The following is a 17,350-nucleotide window of genomic DNA, read 5'->3' on the forward strand; positions in this document are numbered from 1 at the left end:
TAAGTATGCATCCTCTATTAATTGTATTCCTGTTTCTTTGCTGGGAAAACTTTAGAGAGTACAAGTAACTTTCAGTTTTTCCCTTGTCCAAATTATAGTCTTCACATTTATGAAAACCGAAAGACTTTTTTGTGTGCTATTTAAGTAGCTACTTTACATGCAATTCAGCTTTTCAACTAACCAAGCTGTTACTAAAGGAGTTTCTCCCCAGAAACCAATCTTCTACGTGTATTAGGTTCAGTGGTTTGAATTAATAAATGATCATGGAAGGACCTAAGGAAGTTAAATTGAGTTATCTGCTCAGCCATATTCCAAAGCTACAAGGAAAACAAATTGAATTTAAAAAGAACAAGAAAAACATTTTAAATGTTTTTAAGGTTTTACCCAATGACAAACCTATTTCCCTAAATGTTGTTCCCAAATAGGACTTTAAGGATTATTATTTCAATGCCCTCTCTTTTTTCTTTATGGAAAATTTGGGAAATTGAGAACCAACTAGTTTAAATACCTTGATCAAAGCCATTTAGGCAACACCAGTACCTCATCAGTTTGTGCTTCGGTTTCTCTGTAAGCTGAGGTGATTAGTTCCTGTCCAGAAACCTCACAGAGTGGTTAGGGCCAAATAAAATTCCGAGGGGGACCAGGCGCAGTGGCTCACGCCTGTAATCCCAGCACTTTGGGAGGCCGAGGCAGGTGGATCACTTGAGGTCAGGAGTTCGAGACCAGCCTGGCCAAACCAACATGGTGAAACCCTGTGTCTACTAAAACTACAAAATTAGCTGGACGTGGTGGTGCACACCTGAAATCCCAGCTACTCAGGAATCTGAGGCAGGAGAATCGCTTGAATCCAGGAGGAAGAGGTTGCGGTGAGCCGAGATCGTGCCACTGCACTCCAGCCTGGGCAACAGAACGAGACTCCGTCAAAAAAAAAGGAAAAAAAAATCCAAGGGGGGTTAATACCAGCTACTTGGGAGGCTGAGGCAGGAGAATCGCTTGAACTGGAAGGTGGGGGTTACAATGAGCCGAGATCGCACCACTGCACTCTAGCCTGGGCGACAGGGTGAGATTCCATCTTAATGAATAAGTAAATAAGTAATAAAATTCCTAAGGGGAGGCTTGGTGTGGTGGCTCATGCCTGTAATCCCAGCACTTTTGGAGGCTGAGGCGGGTGGAGCACTTGAGGTCAGGAGTTCAAAACCAGCCTGGCCAACATGGTGAAACCCTGCCTCTACTAAAATAGAAAAATTAGGTGGGCATGGTGGTGAACACCTGTAATCCCAGCTAGTCGAAAGGCTGAGGCAGGAGAATCGCTTGAACCCGGGAGGCGGAGGTTGCAGTGAGCCGAGATTGCAGCACTGCACTCTAGCCTGGGCAACAGAGTGAAACTCTGTCTCAAAATAAAATAAAATTCCAAGGGGGAAGGCATCAGACATAGTAAAGTGTGAAGCAGCATGTAAATGATTCATTAATGTTTGGGAAGTTTCCTGAAAGACATTTGGTACTTTCCTTAAACCTGTTGATAGGTGGTGGGGTTCCCCTTTGTGCCTCTAAGCAGTTTTTAGGAATTAGCAAGGAGTCCAAAGTAGAATTTGAGAAAGGCTGTTGTAGGATAGCAGGAAGGCAAGATGGGGTGGGAGATCCTGTAATAGCTAAGATCTCTTTGCCTCTAGCATAGTGCTGAAGAAGGAGGGTTTAGGAGTCAGAGCCAGCTCTGAAGCCTGATTTGTTAATTACTAGTTGTAAGACCTCGGACAACTCAATTAACTTCCTGCACCTTTATTTTCTTATCTTTAACATAGATACAATTTAATGCTTTCCTGTGGTTCATCACCTGTGGTTCAGTTGCATGGTCTCCTCTCTACAGTGGCCTTCCCTGACTATAGCATCTGAAGTGACCCCTCCCAGCCCGTTGTATCAAATGGGCTTGCCTTAGTCATAGCATTTATCAGTATCTGAAATGACGTTACTTTTTCTGCTTATAGATTTAGTATGTTTCTCTCTTAACAATATAAGCCCTTTGAGGACAGGTACTTTGTCTGACTGTATTCACTGTGCTGTAAGGGTGCATTGTACAGAAGAATGCTCATAATGCCGGGTGCTGTGGTTCATGCCTATAATCCCAGCACTTTGGGAGGGAGGCTGAGGCAGGAGGATCACTTGAGCCCAGGAGTTCAAGACCAGCCTGGGCAACATAGTGAGATCCACGTCTCTACAAAAAAATGTAAAAATTAGCTGGGCGTGGTGGTACACACCTGTGGTCCTAGCTACTCCGGAGGATAAGGTGGGAGGATCACTTGAGCCTGGGAGGTCCAGGATGCAGTGAGCTTTGATTATGCCACTGCACTCCAGCCTATGTCACAGGGTGAGACTCTGTCTCAAAAAAAAAAAAAAAAGCTGGATAATAATATATATATTTTTAGTTTTTATGGGTACACTGTAGGTGTTTATATTTATGGGGTACATGAGATATTTTGATAACAGGCATGTAATGCATCATAATCACATCAGGGTAAATGGGTGTCCATGACCTCAAGCATTTATCCTTTCTTTGTGTTACAAGCACTCCAATTATACTCCTTTAGTTATTTTAAAATGTACAATACATTGTTGTGGACTGTAGTCACCCTGCTGTGCTCCCAAATACTAGATCTTATTCATTCTAACTCTATTTTTGTACCCACTAACCAGAATGTTCGGTATTTGTTAATGAACATGTTATGACAGGATGTTTTAGAAGAAAATAAAGAAAAAAAGAAATTCCAGCCAAGCATGGTGGCTTGATTTTATTTATTTATTCATTTTGAGATGAAGTCTCCCGCTGTCTCCCAGGCTGGAATGCAGTGGCGTGATCTCCACTCACCGCAACCTCTGCCTTCTGAGTTACATGGCTCACGCCTGTAATCCCAGCACTTTGGGAGACTGAGGTGTATTGCTTGAGGTCAGGAGTTCGAGACCAGCCTGGCCAACACAGTGAAACCGTGTCTCTACTAAAAATACAAAAAATTAGCTGGGCGTAATGGTGGGCGCCTGTAATCCCAGCTACTAGGGAGACTAAGACAAGAAAATCGCTTGAATCTGGGAGGCAGAGGTTGCAGTGAGCCGAGATCGCACCATTGCACTCCAGCCTGGGCAACAAGAGGGAAACTCTGTCTCGAAAAGAAAAAAATTATTTTTTAATTTTAATTTGTTAGTGAACAATTAGGGTTGCTGTGAGAATTGTGCCTGGCACACACAGCCATTTAAAAATCACGATCTTCAGGCAGTGTGTGGTGGCTCACGCCTGTAATCCCAGCACTTTGGGAGGCCGAGGTGGGTGGATCACCTGAGGACAGGGATTCGAGAGCAGCCTGGCCAACATGGTGAAACCCCGTCTCTACTAAAAATATAAAAATTAGCCGGGTGTGGTGATGCGGACCTGTAATCCCAGCTACTCAGGAGGCTGAAGCAGGAGAATTGCTTGAACTCAGAAGGCAGAGGTTGCAGTGAGTGGATATCACGTCACTGCATTCCAGCCTGGGAGACAGAGGGAGATTTCATCTCAAAATAAATAAATAAACAAAATCAAGATCATTTAACAAATACATATATTGTACTTACTAAGTTCAAATTTCTGTTCTAAACGTTTTTACAAATGCTGTTAAGTCATTTAGTCCTCTGCATAATGTCGTTTGTTTGTTTGTCTGTTCTTTAAGACGGAGTCTTGCCCTGTCGCCTAGGCTAGAGTGCAGTGATGTGATCTCGGCTCACTGCAACCGCCACCTCCCGGTTTCCCGTGATTCTCCTGCCTCAGCCTCCTGAGTAGCTGGGATTACAGGTGCGTGCCACCACATCCGGCTAATTTTTTGTATCTTTAGTAGAGACGGGGTTTCACCATGTGCCAGGCTGGTCTTGAACTCCTGACCTCGTGATCCACCCGCCTTGGCCTCCCAAAGTGCTGGGATTACAGGCGTGACCACCGCGCCAGACCCATAATGGCGTTTTATAGATGGGGAAACGGAGTCATAGAGGCTAAACAACTTTCCCAAGACCACACAGTTAGTAAGGGGCAGGACTAGGACTCAAAGCCAAGTTTATGACCAAATTCTGGTGCACTACGTTCTCCTGCTTCTGGAGAAGATAATGATGCTGAAGATTCTACTTTTGGTGTAAAGGAGTAGGAAGGGCACGGGTCACTGCTAGCTTCAGTGGGCCTGAATCTTTGTCTTTCCTTCTGATTTGGAGAAAGTGCAAGAATGGGAAAATGCAATCGAAGTGAAGGAGAGGCCGGCGTATTTTCCTGAAATGCGCGGCCCGCAAGCCCAAACCCGTTTCCCGGGTGTCCAGGCAGCGTTCTGCAGCATCTCCAATGCCCGCCAGCCCGCCGCAGCCCAGCGCCCGGCAGCCGGCGCCTCTCAAGCCCCTTCCGGCCAGGAGCCTTCGCCGCGTGGCCGCGCCGCGCCCGGCCTGGGAAAAAAGTTTCCAAACGACGCTGCTCTGCGCTGATTGGCCGAGGCGGACGCGGTACCGTAGAGCAGCAGCCAATGGGAGGCGCCGACCGCAGGCTCCGGGGCGGGGGCGGGGGCGGGGGCGGGGGCGGGGTCCGGAGGGCCGGGGCCGCACCGCCCTTGGCAGCCGCCTCTGCCGCCGCCGCCGCGTTGTCCTCGCTGCCCCTGCTCGGGTAAGTGCGGCGCTGCGCGGGGCTGGGGTCGGGGTGGCTGTCCGGGGACCTCCACCGCGGCTGAAAAGCTCCTCTGCCCCGCCCCAGGATCCCGGGACCCCGGGCCACCGCCTGACAGGGATCCCTACGCCCCTCGCTTGCGCGTCGCTTCCCGGCCGCCTGGACTCCCCCGGTCCCCGGGCTCCAAAATCCCGCCTCCCTGGAGCCTCCCGTCCTAAAAAGTTAGGCACTGAGTGCCTTGCCACTGGTGCGTTCCTCGCGCTGGCCCCTCGCCCTTGGCAACTTTGTTTCTCTTTCTGCGTTGGTCTCTCTCCCACCCCGTTGCCCTCTTCTCCTTCCGGGACTTCCTGGGTGGTTAAGCCTTGCCGGTCCCCAAACCCCGCTGCCAGGCTCCATCCTCTTTCTTCTCTTCCTTCCTCCCCATACTCCTCTCCTAGATGACCCTCGTTTCTTTTCTCTCTCCTATTCCTCCATCCTGCCACCCCCTTCTCTGCGACCCCAGACCCCTTGATTGCAGCGTTGCCCCTGCCCTCACACCCACTGTCCCGCCCCTGCAGGCCTCTTTCCAAAAACCCACCCCGCTCCCTCCCTCCGGGAACACGTTTGGGGCAGTCTGCTCTCCGCTTTGCTCCCGTCTCTGCCGCAGGACGGTTCAGGTTTCTTCTGACAGCACTTTGGGGAGGGATTGGGTAAAGGACGAAAATGCTTATTCCGCAGCTTGAGTGATGGCTGGGCTCACTGAGGACCTGAGTCTCTGAGGTCCTGGGAAACCCCGCTGTCACCTTGACACCGCTTTTGGGGAGGCGACTTTATCTTCTCCGAGCCATCTCAGGCTTTCTGCCTCCTGAGGGCCTGAGCTTCCTTGATTGCTTTGTCCGTGGTTACTACCAGGTTGTGCCTCTTAATTTCTACTTTGAGCCTCAGGCCCCTTTTAACTTTCTAAAGAAAAGGCCTTTGCAGCACGACCTAGGCAGGTTCATCATTTTTAGTTTTGTTATAGTGTATTCTAGCATAGGATGGCATTTTAGGACATGGGTCGGGTGTTTTGAAGATTAATTAGATCCCAGCTACTCCTAAAGCCTCTTGTTACCCGACCACCCCAGCCTCCATCACCTCGTTGGTATACAACCCGTTTTTTTTTGTTGTTGTTGTTGTTTTGTTTTGTTTTTGAGACAGAGTCTCACTCTCGCCCAGGTTGGAGTGCAGTGGTGCGATTTTGGCTCACTGCAACCTCCGCTTCCCGGGTTCAAGCGATTCTCCTGCCTCAGCCTTCGGAGTAGCTGGGACTACAGGCGCGTGCCACCACGCCTGGCTAATTTTTTGTATTTTTAGTAGAGATGGGGTTTCACCGTGTTAGCCAGGATGGTCTCGATTTCCTGACCTCGTGATCTGCCCCCTCGGCCTCCCACAGTGCTGGGATTACAGGCGTGAGCCACCGTGCCGGCCTACAACCCATTTTGAGCCTTTCCTCTTAGTGAGTGTTTTGTGTAGGATTAAATGCAGATGATCTGTGCCGCTGAAGTCTCAGGGGCCTTTGATTCATATATTTTATCCCATGTTGGATAACAGTTTATTAACTTGACTTATTTTTGTTTCCAAAGTGTGTTATTTATTATTTATTTATTTATTTATTTATTTATTTTGAGACGGAGTCTTGCTCTTGTCCAGGCTGGAGTGCAGTGGCATGATCTCGACTCACTGCAACCTCAGTCCTCCGGGTTCAAGTGATTCTTCTGCCTCACCCTCCTGAGTAGCTGGGATTACAGGTGCGTGCCACCATGCCCGGCTAATTCTTAGTAGAGATGGGGTTTCACCATATTGGCCAGGCTGGTCTCAAACTTCTGACCTCGTGATCTGCCCGCCTCAGCCTCCCAAAGTGTTGGGATTACAGGCATGAGCCACTGCACCTGACTCTATCATTATTATTATTTTTTATGTAGAGGCAGAATCTTGCTTTGTTGCCCAGGCTGGTCTCAAATTCCTGGGCTCAAGCAGTCCTCCTGCCTTGGCCTCCCACAGTGCTGAGATTACTTGCAGGCATGGGCCACTGCATGCAGCCCAAAGTGTGTTCTTTTGCCTTAGAATGTGTGAGCCGAGAATTGACACTCCTTTTCCTCACAAGGTAATTTCCTAACATGAGCATTCCTGTGTACAGAAAGTTTGTGCCTGCAGTTAGTACTACACGTGCACCTCGTGCAATGGATGTAGGTGCTTTTTGTCTGCCTCCTTCAGCAGTGCCCAGCACTTAGTAGGTATTCAAGAAATGTTTGAAAAGGGATGGAGGAGGCAAAACCGCAGTAGGAAAAATTCTTTCCCTGTCACTTGGTTCAGTAGAATAAAATTATCCTGGAACAATAGCTATTTTATTTTTTGTCCAAGTTTTTGTTTGTTTGTTTTTTGAGACGGGATCTCACTCTGTCGCCCAAGCTGGAACACAGTGATGCAATCACAGCTCACTGCAGTCTCGACCTCTCAGGCTCAAGCAATCCTCTTGCCTGAGCCTCCCAAGTAGCTGGGACTAAAAGCACATGCCACCATGCTTGGCTAATTTTTAAAATTTTTTGTAGAGATCGGGGTCTCACTATGTTGCCCAGGCTGGTCTCGAACTCCTGGGTTCAAGCGATCCTTCCGCCTCAGCCTCCCAACGTGCCGGGGTGGGAGAGAGCCACCGCGCCTGGCCTAAGCTTTTTAAAATCTCTAAAGCGATCTATGCTTACTGTATATATGTGTATGTAGTTTACCTTAAAGCAAGGTGTCAGGTACAAATCCACAGGGCTTGCTTTACCCCCATTCTGATGCATCCTCCAGACCCTTTTGTATTCTGTGTACAGAGAGAGGGAAATAAACAAAAATGGGCACCCATTTTTAACATATCCTGAGCTTTCTTCCATATTAGTACATACAGTTCTTAACACCTGCATCGTTTTCCATTCAGTCCTCTGTTGACATTGAGGTTTCCAGTTTTCCACATTAGTGAATGATGGTGTGCATCTTTGAACATGGGTCCTTGCCTGCCTAAGTATTTTTGTAGGTTGATCATTGTAAACTTGGAAAGCACAAAGACAGAAGCCAGGCTTGCTGACTCTTGACTGATGTTGCCCCAGTGATGTCACTCCTGCAAAATGCAAAGCCTGCGTCCTGGCTGTCGGAGCATGTGTGGACATTTGGCAGCTTCTTTCTCTTCCCTCCTGCTCTTCTGTTTGTTTTGGTTGGGAAGGATATGGAGTGGGGATGGAGAAGGGTGTTGAGTAATTATCGATGGTTTCTGTATGTTTATTGCTCCTGACTAGCAGTGCTGGGTTTCTTCTCTCAGAGGAAAGCTGAAAGAGATTGCTTTGCTTTTTTCCAGAGTTTTAAAATCAGAGGTGTGTGTCTCGAGTGTATTTTCAGACTTTTTTGTTAGCTTTAATCATGTAAAACATGCAGAAAAAAAAAAAAGCATGTGGAAACAATTTTTTTTTTTTTTTGAGACGGGGTCTCGCTCTGTCACACAGGCTGGAGTGCTGTGGGGCGATCTCGGCTCACTGCAACCACCGCCTCCCATGCTCAAGTGATCCTCCCACCTCAGCCTCCTGAGTAGCTGGGACCACAGGTGTGCATCACCACACCTGGCTAATTTTTTTGTGTTTTTGGTAGAGATGGGGTTTCACCATGTTGCCCAGGCTGGTCTCTTAACTCCTGACCTCAGGTGATCTGCCTGCCTCACCCTCCCAAAGTGCTGGGATTACAGGCGTGAGCCACCACACCCGGCCGGAAACAAATTTTTGAAGGAGGCATAGATCTCTGTTGTGCAAAATAGATACTTTTTGTACCACTGGGTCCTAGTTTGTCATTGTTCCTTGCATGATCCCATCAGATTTGTCTACAGAGCTGCTGGGGCATGATGGTGTGGTGGCGTATTAAGAACGCAGGTTAGTGGCACACAGATGAAATAAATGCATGTGGGGTGCATTTTTAAGATAGCAGGTGCAAAGTTGTATATACTGAGACCAGGCATTAACACTTGCCTATTACAGTGCCTTTTAAAACACTATGTGAGGGCCGGGTGCAATGGCTCACACCTGTAATCCCAGCACTTTGGGAGGCCTAGGTGGGCAGATCACCTGAGGTCAGGAGTTCGAGACCAGCCTGGCCAACGTGGCGAAACCCCGTCTCTCCTAAAAATACAAAAAATTAGCCAGTCGTGGTGGCATGCACCTGTAATCTGAGGTACTAGGGAGGCTGAGGTAGGAGAATCGCTTGAACCTGCGAGGCATAGGTTGCAGTGAGCTGAGATCACACCACTGCACTCCAGCCTGGGCAACAGAGAAAGAGATTCCGACTCAAAAAAAAAAAAAAAAAAAACTGGACCAAATGAAACAAGTGAATCTGATCTGCAGTCAGTCAGTTTGCAACCCCTGGGGAGCCTTGGACTTGAATGCAAAGATCCCTTGAACTTGGATCTAGTTTGCCTCTGCTGCTCACATGCACATTTAGAGATGGCCGAGGCATACGGTGTTTCTGCTTCCAAGAAACAGAGTGGTTGTCCTGTTTAGCCATCTCTTACAGTCACACAGCTTAGAGAGGATAATGTTTGCAAACAATTTTTGAAATGTCTAGCACACAGCAAACAGAAGGTCAAATTCAGTACTTAATGCTGATAAAATAAGAGAACCCTTGCAAGTCATGTCGCCTGCTTTCTGCCACAGAGAGTACTGCAATAGAACTTTCTGACGTTTTCATGTTGTTTATTTATTTATTTTTTGAGACAGAGTCTTGCTCTTGTGCCCAGGCTGGAGTGCAGTGGTACAATCTCTGCTCACTGCAACCTCTGCCTCTGGGTTCAAGCAATTCTTGGGCCTCAGCCACCCAAGTAGCTGGAATTATAGGTGCGCTCTACCACACCTGGCTAATTTTTGTGTTTCTAGTAGAGACAGGGTTTCACCATGTTGCCCAGGCTGGTCTCGAACCCCTGGGCTCAAGCAATCCACCCACCTCAGCCTCCCAAAGTGCTGGGACTACAGGCGTGCATCGTGACGCCCTGCTGATTTGTGTATTTTTAGTAGAGACGGGGTTCACCTTGTGCTGGTCTCAAACTCCTGGGCTCAAGCAATCTGCCCACCTCAGTCTGCCAAAGTGCTGGGATTACAGGCGTGAGCCATCGTGCCCGGCCTCTCTCTGACATTTTTGAATGGCAAAGGCAAAAATCTTATACTTTTAAGGATGTGGAGAAATAGGAACCCTTTTACACTGTTGGTGGGACTGTAAACTAGTTCAACCATTGTAGAAGTCAGTGTGGCGATTCCTCAGGGATCTAGAACTAGAAATAACATTTGACCCAGCCATCGCATTACTGGGTATATACCCAAAGGACTATAAATCATGCTTCTATAAAGACACATGCACACGTATGTTTATTGCGGCATTATTCACAATAGCAAAGACTTGGAACCAACCCAAATGTCCAACAATGATAGACTGGATTAAGAAAACGTGGCACATATACACCATGGAATACCATGCAGCCATAAAAAATGATGAGTTCATGTCCTTTGTAGGGACATGGATGAAATTGGAAATCATCATTCTCAGTAAACTATCGCAAGAACAAAAAACCAAACACCGCATATTCTCACTCATAGGTGGGAATTGAACAACGAGAACACATGGACACAGGAAGGGGAACATCACACTCTGGGGACTGTTGTGGGGTGGGGGGAGGGGGGAGGGATAGCATTGGGAGATATACCTAATGCTAGATGACAAGTTAGTGGGTGCAGCACACCAGCATGACGCATGTATACATATGTAACTAACCTGCATATTGTGCACATGTACCCTAAAACTTAAAGTATAATAATAATAAAGAAAAAGAAAAAAAAGATTGCTGTTTTATGATAAAGTGAAGTGCAGCTGTTACTTCTTCCTTCTTTGCTTCCAGCATCTCTCTTCCCTAAGGATTGCTTTTAAAATGTAAGAGTTTTTGGTTGAAATGCTGTTCCTGTGGTTTTTGTCTCTTGGTTGGAGTGAAAGATTTTGCAGGCTGTGATACAAATCCAGTTCTCTGCTTAATTTCTCCTCAGTCCTTGAAATCCAAAACCAGATCCCTCCCATTGGCCCGTTGTAATTAGAACCTGCCCCACAATAGACGCACCTCCTAAAGCATCTCAGATTCATTTCTTTCCTGAGGATTAAGTTTTTAAACCTTCCTGGCCAAGATAACAGTGTTTTAAGAGGCTCTTTTCTTTTATTATTATTATTATTATTACTCTTTTCTTTTTTTGAGACGGAGTCTTGCTCTGTCACCCAGGCTGGAGTGCAGTGGCAGGATCTCTGCTCACTGGAACCTCCACCTCCCGGGTTCAAGAGATTCTTCTGTTTCATCCTCCTGAGTAGATGGGATTACAGGCATGTGCCACCATGCCCAGCTAATTTTTGTATTTTTAGCAGAGATGGGGTTTTACCATGTTGGCCAGGCTGGTCTCGAACTCCTGGCTTCAAGTGATCTACCCACTGTGGCCTCCCAAAGTATCAGGATTACAGGCATGAGCCACCGCACCCTGCCAGGCTTGGGTGTTGAAGGAAGAGAAAGAAGGCAGTGTGGCTGGGACATAAGTGAATGAGAGGTGGTAGGGTAAGAAATGTGTAGAAAACTATGCAGGGGCCTGATCACATTGGATCTTGCACATCTTTTTCCAAACCTCAGGAGGAGTCATTCTGCTTTGTTGTTACTGGTTCCTCACTTCTGCACTTTATTGTATGCTGACAACCTTCCATACCATGGGACTGAGACTGCCCTCAATAGTATCACCAATGTCTTTTTTTGTTTTTTTTTTTTGAGGCAGAGTTTCACTCTTGTCGTCCAGGTTGGAGTGCAATGGCGTGATCTTGGCTCACTGCAACCTCCGCCTCCTGGGTTCAAGCGATTTTCCTGCCTCAGTCTCCCGAGTAGCTGGGGTTACAGGAGCCTGCCACCACACCTGGCTAATTTCTTGTATTTTTAGTAGAAATGGAGTTTCACCATGTTGGCCAGGCTGGTCTTGAACTCCTGACCTCAGGTGAACCACCCGCCTTCGCTTCCCAAAGTGTTGGGATTACAGGCATGAGCCAACGCACCCAGCCACCAATATCTTAATGGCCACGCAGTGCTCATTGATAGATGCCTTGGCCCTGGGCTATTGTTGCTATAGAATTGGTTTGATGAGTACATATTACATGAGATCTGGGCTCATTAGAGCTTATGGCTTGAGCAGGGACTCCTTGGCCTAGGTTTATGCTGCTCCTGGCCTTGTTAATGACTGCTGTTAACACTCTACCCCCTTTTTATTTTTTTGAGTTGGGGTCTTGTTCTGTCGCCCAGGCTGGGAGGCTGGAATGCAGTGATCTTGGCTCACTGCAGCCTCCGCTTCTCAGGCTTAAGTGATTTTTCCTGCTTCATCTTTCTGAGTAGCTGGGACTACAGGTGCGCACCGCCGTACCCGTTTGATTTTTGTTTTTGTTTTTTTAGTAGACACGGGGTTTCACCATGTTGCCCAGGCTGGTCTCAAACTCCTGACCTCAAGTGATCTGTCTGCCTCGGCCTCACAAAGGGCTGGGATTACAGGCATGAGCCATTGCGCCAGGCACCACTCTACCCTTTTGACTTTGAGCAAGTAAGGTCATTGATTCCATACATTCATTAAGATTCCTGCGTGGCAGAAATCTAACCCCAACTGGTATAACCAAGACAAGGAATTGATTATCTCATAACCTTAAATCAGGTGTGGCTGCATCTAGGTGTTCAAATGATATTGTCAGGACCCAGGCTCTCCATCCCTTGGCCCAGCTTTCCTCTGTTTTGGCTTCACTCTGAGGCAGGCTCTCCCTTGTGATAGCAAGATGACCACCGGCAGTTTCAGGCTTACCTCCGGCTTCAGGCTTACCTTACCAACCCTAGTGGAAAGAGAGTTTCATTTTTGACAGCTATGCAAAAGGTCTGGACCTGGGCCCTCACTGGCTCAGTATGGGTTAGGCCCATCCTTAAGCCAATCATTGGCTCAGCATGGGTTAGATCCGTGACTGTCACTGGCTGAGCATGGGGGTTAGGCTCACCCTATCATTGGCTCTGCGTGAATTAGGCCCACCTCTGTCACTGGCTCATCGTGGGTTAGGCCCACCCGTGAGCTGATCACTAAGGACGTGAATAGGCATATGCCTCTTCCCAGGTGTGGAGGATGATGTCAGATCCCTCTGAACTCATGAAATGAGTGGGGTATTCTCCCAAGGGAATATTGTGCTGTCACAGAAGATGGAAAAATGAATGCATGTCTGGAAAAAACAAGCAAAACTACAAATCATTAGCTTTATATGACATTTATTTATTTTTTGTTTATATGTTTTTGAAATGGAGTCTTGCTCTGTTGCCCAGGCTGGAGTGCAGTGGTGTGATCGTGGTTCACTGCAACCTCTGGCTCCCGGGTTCAAGCGATTCTCGTGCCTTAGCCTCCCGAGTAGTTGGGATGATAGGTGCCTGCCACCACACCCAGCTAATTTTTGTGTTTTTAGTGTAGACAGGATTTTACCATGTTGGCCAGGCTTGTCTTGAACTCTTGACCTCAAGTCATCTGCCTGCCTCAGCTTCCCGAAGTGTTGGGATTACAGGCATGAGCCACCACGTCTGGCCAGCTTTGTGTGACATTTCACCTTTCTGCCTTGATCAAACTTTCAGAGAATCTGCTTTCCAGAGGGATAAGTGGGTCGGGAAATAGCATGTTTTCTCTGAATGAGGGAAAGGATTGAAAAAGTAGGAGGGAGAAAGGATGTGAATATGAGTCCCAACAAATGCAGAGTTATCGGTAAGTTTTGTGCTCGAATCTAGGTACAATTGTGCATTTCCTGGTTCTGCGTGAATTAGGCCCACCTCTGTCATTGGCTCAACATGGGTGAGGCTCACTAACTTCCACCAGAAGTTAGTGGTGGTGTCTGTGTTGACACTTACATGTTTAGCCTAATGATTTCATGTTTTAACCAAAACTATAGCTTGTTGGTTATATCTTAGAAAGTGATGGTTTTTGCTCATTCTTTTGTCCCCAGGGATACACACCAGCCTCTAAGTTCTCTTGAGGGAAGGAAGGGACCTTGGACACAATCTTTTTTTTTTTTTTTTTTTTGAGAGGAAGTCTCACTCTGTCGCCCAGGCTGGAGTGCAGTGGTGCGATCTCGGCTCACTACAACCTCTGCCTTCTGGGTTCAAGTGATTCTCCTGCCTCAGCCTCCCGAGTAGTGGGGATTACAGGCGCACACCACCACGCCCGGCTAATTTTTATATTTTTAGTAGAGATGGGGTTTCACTATGTTGGCCAGGCTGGTTTCAAACTCCTGAGCTCAGGTGATTCACCTGCCTTGGCCTCCCAAAGTACTGGGATTACAGGTGTGAGCCACTGCGCCCGGCCTTGGACACAATCTTTTTTTTTTTTTTTGAGACGGAGTCTCACTCTGTCACTCAGGCTGGAGTGCAGTGGCACGATCTCAGCTCATTGCAACCTCCAACTCCTGGGTTCAAGCGATTCTCCTGCCTTAGCCGCCCGAGTAGCTGGGACTACAGGTACCTGCCACTGCGCCCGCCTAATTTTTGTATTTTTAGTAGAGATGGGGTTTCACCATATTGGCCAGGCTGGTCTCAAACTCCTGACCTTGTGATCTGCCTGCCTCGGCCTCCCAAAGTGCTGGGATTACAGATGCGAGCCACTGAGTCTGGCCTGGACACAATCTTACTTGGATTCCTCATGCCCTTTTGACAAGCTCAGAGCCTCAAATAAATTCAGAAAATAGGTGATTACATCAAACAGGCTCTATCAACAGGGAATATACAAACCATTAGCCCAACTGTTAATAGAAGTCTGCTGTCTTGCTGGGTGTGGTGGCTCACACCTAGAATCCTAGTGCTTTGGGAGTACAAGGCAGGAGGATCGCTTGAGCCCAGGAATTTGAGACCAGCCTAGGCAACATAGTAAGACCCCATCTCTTAAAAACAAAATTAGCTTGGCATAGTGGTGTATACCTGAAGTCCCAGCTAGTCAGGAGGCTGAGGCAGGAGGATCAGTGCCGCCTAGGAGTTCAAAGGTGCAGCGAGCTATGATTGTGTCACTGCACTCCAGCTGGGTTGACAGATTGAGACCCTGTCTCTTAAAAAAAAAAAAAATTGCTTCCCTCACCTCTGCTGTGAAACAGCTCAAAGTCCTGAGAGCCAAGGCCCCTACCGCCCACATCCTCTAGCTGTTGGCTAATTTATTTCATCATCTTTTAGGTAATTCTCCAGAATTCCATCTCCTTCCTCTTTTTCACCCCCTAGTTACTCCTGCACTCAGTTCTTTGTCTTTCCTCCTCCACTGTGTAGAAACTGTTCTTACTCACACCGCCAGTGACCGACTTTCGCTCAGCCTTGTGGATATTTTTCAGCCCTTATCTTCCCTGCTTCTCTGTTGCATCCTTGTGACACTGGAATGTTTCCCTTTTTTCCCTTGAAACCGCCCACTCCCAGGACAGCACAGTCTTCCTGATTCTCATCTCTCTCACTCTGTTTCTTCTCTGCCTCCTTCGGTTACCATTTCTTAAACTGCCCACCTTTCCAATATTGGCATTCTTCACTGTTCCATACACAGTCCCTAGGAGATTCTCTCATTGTCACGAGGAAAAGAGAAAAACCAGCTATAGACGCATGACTTTCAAATGGATATTGTTGACCCAATTTCAACCCTGAGTTTCAGCTGCGATATTGCATCTTGGTGTGTCATGGACATGTCAAGCTGTGAATGTCTGAGACTGGGTTTGTTATCTCTCCTTAACCCACCCACCTACCCAAGAGTTTTACTTGTTTTTTTTTTTTTTTTTTTTTTTTTTGAGTCTCGTTCTGTCCCCCAGGCTGGAGTGCAGTGGCGCCATCTCGGCTCACTGCAAGCTCCGCCTCCCGGGTTCAAGCCATTCTCCTGCCTCAGCCTCCTGACTAGCTGGGACTACAGGCACCCGCTGCCACGCCTGGATAATTTTTTGTATTTTTAATAGAGACAGTGTTTCACCATGTTAGCCAGAATGGTCTTGATCTCCTAACCTCGTGATCCGCCTGCCTTGGCCTCCCAAAGTGCTGGGATTACAGGTGTGAGCCACCGCGCCCGGCCGAGTTTTCCTTTTGATAGTCCTTTTTTTTTTTGAGACGGGATCTTGCTCTGTTGCCCAGGCTGGAGTACAGTGGCATGGTCATGGGTCACTGCAGCCTCGACCTCTCCTTGCCCCTCATCCTCTCGAGTAGCTGGAACTACAGACACACCACCATGACCAGCTAGTTTTTGTATTTTTTGTAGAGATAGGGTCTCACCAGGTTGCCCAGGCTGGTCTGGAACTCCTGGGCTCAAGCATTCCACCTGCTTTGGCCTACCAATGTGCTGGGATTACAGGTGTGAGGCACTGCACCCAGCCACCTTCTGGAAGTCTTTATCTCTGGTGATGGGGATGGTGGCGGCACCCAATTGCCTAAGGTAGAGTCCCAGAAGATGTCCTCACCTCCTTTTTCTCTCTCCCCTGCCCCGAAAAGTCATAATTCATCAAGTTCTGGTAAGTTTGCCTTCTAGATATATTTGGAGTCCGTTTCTGTTCCCTCCATCTTCATTCCTACTTTCTTTTTTTTTAGACAAGGTCTCACTCTCTTGCCCAGGCTGAAGTGCAGTACCGTAATCATAGCTTACTGCAGCCTCAAATTCCTGGACTCATGTGATCCTTCTTCCTCAGCCTCCAGAGTAGCTAGGACTATAGATGTGTTGCACCACACCAGTCTAATTTTTTAAAAAGTTTTTTTGTCAAGGTAGGGTCTTGCTGTGTTGCCCAGGCTGCTCTTGAACTCCTGGTCCCAAGTGGTCCTCTTGCCTTGGCCTCCGGTGGTGCTGGGATTATACGTGTGAGCCACTGTACCTGGCCTATTCTCACTTTCTAATTCAGGCCACGTTCCTTTCTCTTTTCTTTTTTTTTTTTTTTTGAGATGGAGTCTTGAGCTGTGACCCAGGCTTGAGTGCAGTGGCGTGATCTCGGCTCACTGCAAGCTCTGCCTCCCAGGTTCACGCTATTCTCCTGCCTCAGCCTCCCGAGTAGCTGGGACTACAGGCACCTGCCACCACGCCCAGCTAATTTTTTTGTATTTTTAGTAGAGACAGGGTTTCACCGTGTTAGACAGGATGGTCTCGATCTCCTGACCTCATGATCCGCCTGCCTCAGCCTCCCAAAGTGCTGGGATTACAGGCATGAGCCACCGTGCCTGGCTCTCTTTTCTTTTTTAAATAGGATCTCACGTCATCACCCAGGCTGTAGTGCAGTGGCACTATCTTGGCTCACTGCAACCTCTGCCTCCTGTGCTCAGGTGATCCTCCCATCTCAGCCTCCTGAGTAGCTGGGCACACAGGCATGTGCCACCACAGCTGGCTGATATTTTTCTATTTTTAGTAGAGACGGAGTTTCTCCATGTTACCCAGGCTGGTCTCAAACTCCTGGGCTCAAGCGATCTGCCTACCTTGGCCTGTCAAAGTGCTGGGATTATAGGCGTGAGCCACTGCACCTGGACTCCACCTTCCTTTCTTGCATTGCTGCAGGAGCTCCCCATCTTAGGCCTTGTCCTTCCTCTGCCTGTCCATGGCCACCAGGACCAGCTTTTTAAGCAGGAGAGCCCATCATATCACATCACTCTCTTCCTTA

The 17,350-nt window shown here is 47.8% G+C and overlaps 1 protein-coding gene across 20 annotated transcripts in view; it reads left to right on the forward strand.

Annotated features, from left to right (window-relative positions):
- NDE1 (nudE neurodevelopment protein 1) overlaps positions 1–17,350 on the forward strand; it is a 71,816-nt gene that overhangs the window by 2,425 nt on the left and 52,041 nt on the right. For 7 of the 20 annotated variants that reach the window (XR_010152300.1, XR_010152295.1, XR_010152298.1 and 4 more), the window contains exon 1: positions 4,567–4,657. The exons of 4 other annotated variants lie outside the window; for them this stretch is intronic. The gene's annotated coding sequence lies outside the window, so the exon portion shown is untranslated. Of the gene's footprint in view, positions 1–4,566; positions 4,658–6,303; positions 6,424–17,350 lie in introns of those variants that run through there. 9 more of the 20 variants (XR_010152299.1, XM_063796759.1, XM_016929503.4 and 6 more) reach the window with 6 other exon arrangements.

This window comes from Pan troglodytes, chromosome 18 (assembly GCF_028858775.2).
Source record: "Pan troglodytes isolate AG18354 chromosome 18, NHGRI_mPanTro3-v2.0_pri, whole genome shotgun sequence".
Classification (NCBI taxonomy): Eukaryota; Metazoa; Chordata; class Mammalia; order Primates; family Hominidae; genus Pan; species Pan troglodytes.